A 9,297-nucleotide genomic window follows, 5' to 3' on the forward strand; every position below is an offset into this window, starting at 1 on the left:
CAGTAAATAAAATGCTGTGTATTTTTTTTTTATATTACTGGGTCATCCATATCGATATGTATCCCTTTACTACAAGATAAACTGATAACCCTCTATCTAGCATACAACCTATTTTCATGAACTGTAATCAGTCATTGAGTAACAGGTGTGGTACCTGAATCCAGCAACTAAAGTAATAAACAAGACCACATCTCATTGTAAAATCCTGCGTGCAATTGACTTCTTTTATGCTAGCATGTAGCAGGTCATCCTTGAATCTGGAAACCGTTTCAAACTTTCACTCAATGCAATCATATTAGGAGGCTCAGAAGTGGGTATTCAGTGAAGGAGTTCTCCCTTGAGATCGATAGCCACACAAATTGTATTTATTTAAAGTGATTGCAGCTGATAAATACATTCTAGGAATCTGTTTTGCACTTTCATTAACTGCAGCACACAGGCATCAATGTGCAGTTTTGAAAGAAACACATATACCAGTCATGTGTTTGCATTTGAATGATAGATGGCACTCATTGCATTCCATGTCTTCCTCTCAGGTATTTTCTTACACTTCCTTGGTCATGTCACGCTTTCAGTGTCTTCTGGGTCAAAGCATGTTACTGGCTGAACACACATTAGTCAATGGGGGATGCAACTGATTGGTTAATGACTGGAAATAAGTCATTAAAGGGATGGAGGCAACTCCCCCCTCAAGGTCGAATGCCCAAGACTTGCTTACAGAGATTTTTTTTATCCTCCAGATATCGTCTTTTAAAATAAAAACAAACATGTTTACAACAGCATGTGCTTCTATCAAAACTGCACATTGAACCCTATTGAACGGCTGAAAGTGGAATTCTTATGTTAGCTACAATCACTTAAAGAGTGTTTTGTGACTGCCCTGTCTCATGTAAACCCCATTCATATTCCTGCCTTTGCTTGCCATGGCTGCATACTAAATATCCTAGTATCCCTGAATAAGTAAACAAAACCTGTTACTAAGCAAGCTGTCTTAGAGAAGTACATGTGTGCTCCAAATAGAATCCATTCCTACCAATGTAAAACAACTGTGTGGTATATGCTGGGTTTCTTCAATAGTGACTGCCAGATAGGTACTGGATTCAATACTGCACCAGTCCTAGCTGTTACTATAACAGAAACCCCTGGGATAGATTGCTCATTAAAATATATTGCATGTACTTGAATACTATCATCTGCTGAGGGATGCCATTATAAGTGAGTGTGGGGTCAGATTGCGGTAAAATATAAAAACGAATTCCCTCCCCCAGCTTTATGCATCAATGCTAATAGACTGTATAATTCATTAAATCCAGGAAACAAACCTGCCACCAATTACCTATCTGAACCCTATCCAACAGTACATTGATAAACGGATTTGTATAATCCATCATTGATAAACGGTTTTGTATATTCTGTCATTGATAAACGGTTTTGTATATTCTGTCATTGATAAGTGGTTTTGTATATACCGTCATTGATAAACGGTTTTGTATTTTCTGTCATTGATAAACGTTTTTGTATATACCGTCATTGATAAATGTTTTTGTGTATTCAGTGATTTGTTTGGTTAGTTGAATGTGTTCATAGCTAATTGGATGTGACACAAGATTCAACGGCAGTGTATGTTTACCACTAGCACAAAGCAGTAAGCTTTGAAAAATATTCTCTGCTGCTATTCACATCTGAAGTCCTGGGTTCGAGGCAGTCCTGGGCTGTGGTGTTAGATCACAATCCAGCTCCACCCCTATACAAGTTGTATGGTTTTACTGTGCATTTACCAGAGTTGAATGAGGTTTGCCCCATTGTTTGTTTAGTATGCTTTACCATAACTCTCTGGACTTCACATTGCTTACCTACGGTTTATCATGCTTTCACTGTGCTTTATTATGCTTTGCTGTGAGTTTACTACAGTAAGGATTGTGTCTTACTCATTGCTACTTCATGCTTTCACTTTGCCATAGACTGTAATGCTAAGATCAATAGCACTGATGAGGCCCTGAAATAACCAGCATTTTATTATAGGTAAAAAATATTTAAAACACCTTTCTTACCCCTTATTAATTTACACAAGAAATATCTGTTCTATAAACTTTATTTGAACTTTCAAAAGGGTACCACTGCTAAATTAAACATATATATATATTTTAACCATACTGCTTTACCATACAAATACAGCTATGTGATTTATCTTCCTGTTTCGGCTCTGCTTCTTATGGTACATTGCTGTATAAGGATCAGAAGTTTGATAGATTTGCTTGGTTTGCGTTACCTATTAGTCACCTTGTTGTGTTCCAGCTAATAGCACTAACTTTCCTGACCCCACACATCCCTCCAGCCTGCCCAGAATGTGAGTGTTAGGCTCCGACAAGATTCTATTACACACGCGTATTTAAAAAAACCTAGCAAAGCAAGGTATTTGCTGGAGAGAATGTTGGCATGCAAGCAGAGAAGATGCTTTTACTGTCTGGGTTATCACAGTTTAAATATGGGCTTTTTCCATCTCATCTGAAGTAAAGTCGGTCTCCAGGGAACATCTCTGCATGTACCTTGACTACATCAATGGAGCGATTCTCTCAGTGATGAATCATCACCATGGGGACTGAGCTGTAACCGTCCTAACAAGGTCACACAAGCCCTGCACATGCAGCCCACACAAACATCACTTATTCCAAGCTAGCATGCCTAATATCTTAACTATACGTTTTTCAAACTTTTTGCACTGCACCCCAAAAATGAATAGAGTTAGTGACTGTGGGAGTGACTGCTCAAGATGGCAGCTCACAAGGCGGCACAGCTAATGGTTGCCATAGAAATAACGGGTTGGCGACTTGAGATATTGTAAATATGTCTGATTCATATTTTAAGAAATATTAGTTTCATTTTCTATATTGACTCATTGAGGACAAAACAATTTTTATACTGAGATGACCTCATCCTAAAATCTATAATACATTTTTCAACTTATATAAACTGATTCATAAATCATTGTTAAAACATCAAAGGTTTTGCAACCCCTAGTATATATATATATATATATATATATATATATATATATATATATATATATATATATATATATATATATATATATATGTGAAACATAATTTAGATTTTTTATTTAACATTGTGTAATCAAAGAAACTACAAAATTATATCGCAAAAGCTATAATAGCAGTACTTAGTATTTGCAGTGCAGTCCATTGTGTTTTAAGACTTCCTTAATCCTCAGGCATGGACTCAATGAGGCACTGAAGGGTCGAGTTATCCTTTAGATCCCTCCATGCAGCCTGTACACTTGATTCCAGTTCTTTTCACTGGCATGGCTGACTTTTCCTAATTTCCTGTATTACACTGTGTAACAAAAAAAAAGTTTTTTGTTCCTGGGTAGTAAGTGTTATTTCCTAATTGCTTACGCCTCAAAAGTATAGAACATGGCTATTATTCCCCACAAACTTTGCTTTTGTGACCAGGACAGTGATATTTCAAAATATCATTATTTCCAATGGGAAAATGGGCAAATGTGTGTCTTTTCGTTCACATAAAGTCAGAAAAAAACAACATATGAATCCAAATTAACATGTATTTATACTAAAGTAATACAAAGATGACTACAAAAGATTTAGAAGCAAGTAGTTTTTCGAGATTTACAATTATACTGTATTTACTGTATTTAATTGAGCCGAGATCCACTCAACCAGTTCAACCAGCCCTTCCCGGGCCAACTCCACGACAATGGTTGGCAGTATTTATCACTCTGAACTTCTCTGCGCGGATGTCTGCTTCTCCTGTCTGCCATAGCTCCTGCCTGGCCACTCATTCCTCCGCACCTCCTGACATCACAGACTGGACGATCCCCAGGCTCCAGCATGATCTTCGTAGCAACAACATCACTTTTAAATCTACAGCACGTAAGGAGAATGTTTACTTTATTTCTCTCCACTCTGCAGCATCATTCCCGTCGCAGGTGCTATGACGTAAGCACAGATTATTGCTTTACAGCTCACTTCCAGTTTTGCCAAGTCTCATGACAAAATAAGCCAAACCCATGCCAGTGTGGGTGTTTCTAAAAATTCCAACCTGTGACTCTCAAGAATCAAACCCATTCCCCTCATTAAGCGGACTTGAAACGCCGCACCCTGCAATGACTGCATCGCCACGAGGCGCGTCTACATCTGGAAAACTCTGAAGACGGGACGACAGAGCCTGTCAATCAAAGGATCATTCAGCAGTTACTGAGCATTCTGGTGCCAATTATAAACTTTCAGGTTACGTCCCCTTACTGCAGGCATCCAGCAGGCCCCTATAGAGGTCCCTTCTCCTCCAACTATAACCTTTCAGCTTCTCTCCCCTCACTGCAGGCATCCAGCAGGCCCTATAGTGGCCCCTTCTCTGTGAGATGCTTTTCTTCTTTCAGCTCATCATTATTCAAAACACTTATCGTTTCCGAGTTCATTCTAGCTCTCGGCCATTTCAGGGACATCATATGCGAGTTCTTTTCATTTTAGACCTCTCAGTTAGATTCGGAGGTTCCCATTTCTTTGAATACCACAAAGTATTTTCTGCCTAAGCCACTGCCCATCTCCAACAAAGGAACCAGAGCATCTACTGTGGTGCACTGGACCAATACATATTCTTCCTTTTTTCACAGGTCTTCGGCTTCTAGTATGCTCAGCATGTGGTTCAACTGCTCACCCCACTGACTCTCCACCCCGTCCCCTCATGGCTCTCCCTCACAACCCTCCTCATCTTTTCATCCCCTCCAGATCAAAAAATGATCAGAGCTGCAATACTGCATACTCTGGACACTGTCAAATTTGTAATAACTTCAACAAAGGAACCTGTACTATTCCGCCTGTAACTTCATTAATTTCCGCTCACCATAACTCCACCACACCCAGTATCAATAGTTTTAATCCCTCTCGAAGATTTCTCCCTGCAATAGGCAAAAATCTACCAAGCCATATTCTTAATCAAAATTGCTGGGGAAGCCAGACATGGGTTTAAAGTCGATATAGCAGACACATTTTTTTAATCATGGCCATTGAGCCTGCCCTCAGGCTCCTCTTCGGAGTACAGTGGCTTTTCACATTTTATTTTTTCTGTTCGCTTGACGTTCGGCTGCAAAAGCAGCCCATAGATATTCAATATCCTTTTGTGCTGCATCTCCTGGATGATTTTCTTCAATTTGATTTTCCCCACGCTTCCCCTGCCCAGAAAATAATGATCCTCAAATCATTATTTTCAAATCTCGGCATCCCCCTAGCATTAGAAATGACCTTGGGTCCTCTCACTTCCATCGAGTTTCTAGGCTTCACCCTGGATTCCCAATCTTTTTCAGCCTCACAAAGCAATCGCATTGTTTCTATTTCCACTTTTCTGTCCGGTTGCCCTCCTACAAATGCAATCTTCTGTCTCTCCTAAGCCATTTAAACTACGCAATGAGGATAATTCCTCAAGAAAGAGCTGTCTCCTACCTTCTCTTGATCCCTTCTATTGATTCCGTCAACAATGTCACATTCATGGATCCTTTTTGCCGCAAGGAACTGCCTGTGGGAGCTCCTACTGAAAGTCTGGAACTGCATTACTTTCTTTTACGTCAAGTGTTTCCTGCTGCATGAAGACATTCAACTGTTCACAGACGCAGCTCCCTCTCTCGGCTTTGGAGGATATTACAAGGGAAAATGGTTTTCTGCTCCATGGCCTGAAGAATAATTCAGCCAGTCCAAATTAACAAAGGTCGTTCATCCTCCCACCGTATAATGATAATATTCAGAAGGATTATTTGGTTACCTGTTACTCACCTGTCCATTCTCAGAGTTCAACACATTCGCGGCCACCTGAATGTAATCGCCTATTTTCCTTCTCGTTTCCAAATGCAGAGATTCAGAGCATTAGCTCCTGAAGACGACCTCCTGCCAACTCAGTTTCCTCCCTTTTCAGACCTGATATTCATGCGAGCCACCCGCTCCATTCCCTAATTCTGCAGGCTCAAGAAACAACTCTTCTCAGCATCACTCCCCACGCACTGCAAATATACTGGTCATCTTGGAATTGCATTCCGTTCCCTTCATTTTCAATACCTGTAGTATCATCCTATATTATGTCCCTTAAGAATGGTGCTATAAGAGTTTCCTCCATCAATATTTCAATTTCCAGCATCCAGTTTTTCTACAAACTCATTTTCAGCATCCCAGCTCTACACTCGGCAACTCACACATTTCTCTAATCCTGAAAGGGCTTCAACAATCAGAATCTCTTTCTCCCCCTGCTTGCTTACGTATTCTCTTGGTGCCTCTCATCCACTCCAGCTACTCTTCCCAGTTTTTAGGTAAACCTTAAAGCACTTTTCTCTTAGCTTTCTTGGGTTCCTTAGGTGCTCCAGAGTCTACACAAATTCAACCCCCGGATTCACCCCTGTATCTACGACCTTGCAATCACCTCATCTGATACCTTTTCCTTCCTGCTAAAAAGAAGTAAAATTGACCAGGAAGATTAGGGAACCCTTTCCTATTTCGTTTATAAATTAAACTGCCATGTTAGCCCATATGACCCCTTTCTCTCTTATCCATCTCCATCTTTCTCAGGGTGCTCAAACCTTCTGTTCTTCAGACCCGCTGTTTAACGAAAATGGAACAATCGTCAACCACCATTGGTTCTTCTTTCACCTTCAACAGATTCTTTCCAGGTCCAGATTCATAGCAGAGCAGTTCTCCGGTCATTCCTTCAGAATCGTAGCAGCTTCTTGTCAAGGAGTTATAGGGTCCTTTATCAAACGGTTAAGTTGTTAGACCTCCAGTTCTTACCAAGTTTACATAAGAATAAATTATGGATCCTAAAAATGCTTTTACAAAAATGTATTCTTAAGCGTTAGTAGCCTGCACGGAGGAAGGGCAATCGAATCAGCCATGGATTCCCAGAGGTTTATTTCTCAAAAATGGGTTTTGTTTTCCTCTCCTGCATGCTGATGATCATTTGATAAAGGTTGGATAAACCTTCAAGTGGGCTATATTTAATACTAATGGCAGCATTGAGACCAGCTTGTTCTTTTTGGGGGGTCTCCTCCTCGTCCATTCGGCCAGGCAGAGAGCCCTCAAACCATGACGCCAAATGAAAGCGTATATACAACATAATTCTCTGTAAAATTGCATACTCTGCATTCTCCACATTAGTTGTACTAAAACATTTCGTGATTGGTGTTTGTCCCGAACTACTGAATTGAGTAACAAGTGTCAACATCTGCATTGTCTTTGGAAACCATATTAGATTTCCAAATGTCACATTTTTCAATTGGTGTCAGTTTATCGTTAAGTATATGGAAAACTACAAAGTGGCATGCAATTCAATATGTTTACATAACATTATTCAGCAGGTTTCAGTCAACTTTATGAAGCAAAATAAATAATTCCATAGGGTGATGGAAAACCTTTGACCATAGCTGTACGATAGCCCTAAACATGATAGCCCACAATTTTCTTTGCTTTAGATAACCTCTCCTTGCATCCTATGCATGCCAACTGAATACAATTTTTTTCGCCACATTTTATTTAAGCAGAAAATGTTTTTGATCTATAAAATGAACCCAGAAAGAACAAGTAGAACTCTCTCTCTCTCTCTCTCTCTCTCTCTCTCTCTCTCTCTCTCTCTCTCTCTCTCTCTCTCTCTCTTTCTCTCTCTCCTGTGGTTTTTTTTTTCAAATGTTTTCATAAATCTGTCCCCGTCCCCCACGAGCTCAGGAGCTGCTCTTCAGTTCTAGTTGCTCAGCACAGACATATATAACCAAGGCCTTCATTAGGCCCAGCCTAGGGAACTATCTCCAGATAGTTTCTCTTCCTGAGCCTGTAGGCTCTTATATTTTGCTATCTTTGTGTGTAAGGGTGTTTGGAGTGAACTGTCTGAATGCCTGTCTAAATCCAACTTCCTCAGATTATGCGTTGAGATCTAATGATGCTGCTGTATTACGGGTACCCAGGTTTTAACTGCTGGGGGTAAAAAATCTCCTGGTCTGCATGTGATCCACTTGACCTTAGAGGTATGTACAACTATTCAGCAACAATCATGGGAAAGCAGTTCTCAAGTGGATTGTGACAGATCAAGCAGACGTGTGCAACAAATTGTGACAAGATACAGACAGGCTACAGTGGCCCGAAGCACAGAAACATTTGCACTGTGTGCTATTAAGGCTATTCTTTGCATTGTGTGAAGACATCACTCTGAGGTTCTTTCCTCAGAGAACACCAGTCATTTCTGCCAACCGATCAACTCTTTCCTTTTAAAAATCTGGTAGATCTGCTGCCTTGTCCATCATTACCATAAAAAGCTGGCGTTTCCCTTGTCCGTCTTTCATCCTCACGTAAATTATCTTGTGCTGTGGGCAGCAGTGCCTGTGTAGACCAGATAATCATGTCACTGGTGAATTAAATCATTTCTCCAGTGCTGCAACCATGCACAAGAAGACACAGGCAGACACACAACTAGACACATGCAGGCACACACAACTAGACACAGGCAGACACAACTAGACACAATCAGACACAGACAACTAGACTCAGGCAGGCACACACAACTAGACACAGGCAGTGCTAGAAAGTGAGTAGCTCTAAAGAATTTGCATTTCTATTATAATATGTTCACTATTGAGTTACATATTGAATTTTTTTTTAAATCTAAAATTCTCATTTTGAAAGCTAGTAAATCTCCACCTCCACCCCTCAAATGATGCAGCTGCAGTCCAGTTTGGATAATAAAAACTATCCTCATCACAAGGGTGAGTGAAGTGGTCAAGTAGAGTATATTAGACCCTGAGCTGTTATCTGAGAGGTAATACTTAAAGGAATGCTTTGTACCCTTCAAAAATGCATAATATTTCACTTTGAATCTGTTTGTTATCCCATCATACATGTCCTTAATCATTATGTATTACTATTTCTCTACTCGTGGATAGTTGGCATGTTTAATAAAATCACCAACATACTTTGGGACAAAGCAAGCCTGAGCAAAGTGGGATTTCCGTAATGTAGCCTGTATAAAAAGGGCCACTAGGGGCGTGCACCTTTAATTTCTTCCTGCCTGAAATATTGAACTTGTCAAAGATTTTCATCAGGAATCACCTGCCATCCTCCCTGTATCAGGAGGGATGGTCATTCTACTGGCCTGATCACAGGCTTGCTCGGAGACAGCAGACGTGCTGAGCAGTTCAGTAACAGTAAAAAGAACACACCAAAATGATATACTATTGAGTGAACAATAAGAAATATTATTGGTTGCATTTCGCTTTTCAGAGCAACCCAGTCTCATTAG

The sequence above is a fragment of the Polyodon spathula genome, chromosome 17 (genome assembly GCF_017654505.1).
Source record: "Polyodon spathula isolate WHYD16114869_AA chromosome 17, ASM1765450v1, whole genome shotgun sequence".
Classification (NCBI taxonomy): domain Eukaryota; kingdom Metazoa; phylum Chordata; class Actinopteri; order Acipenseriformes; family Polyodontidae; genus Polyodon; species Polyodon spathula.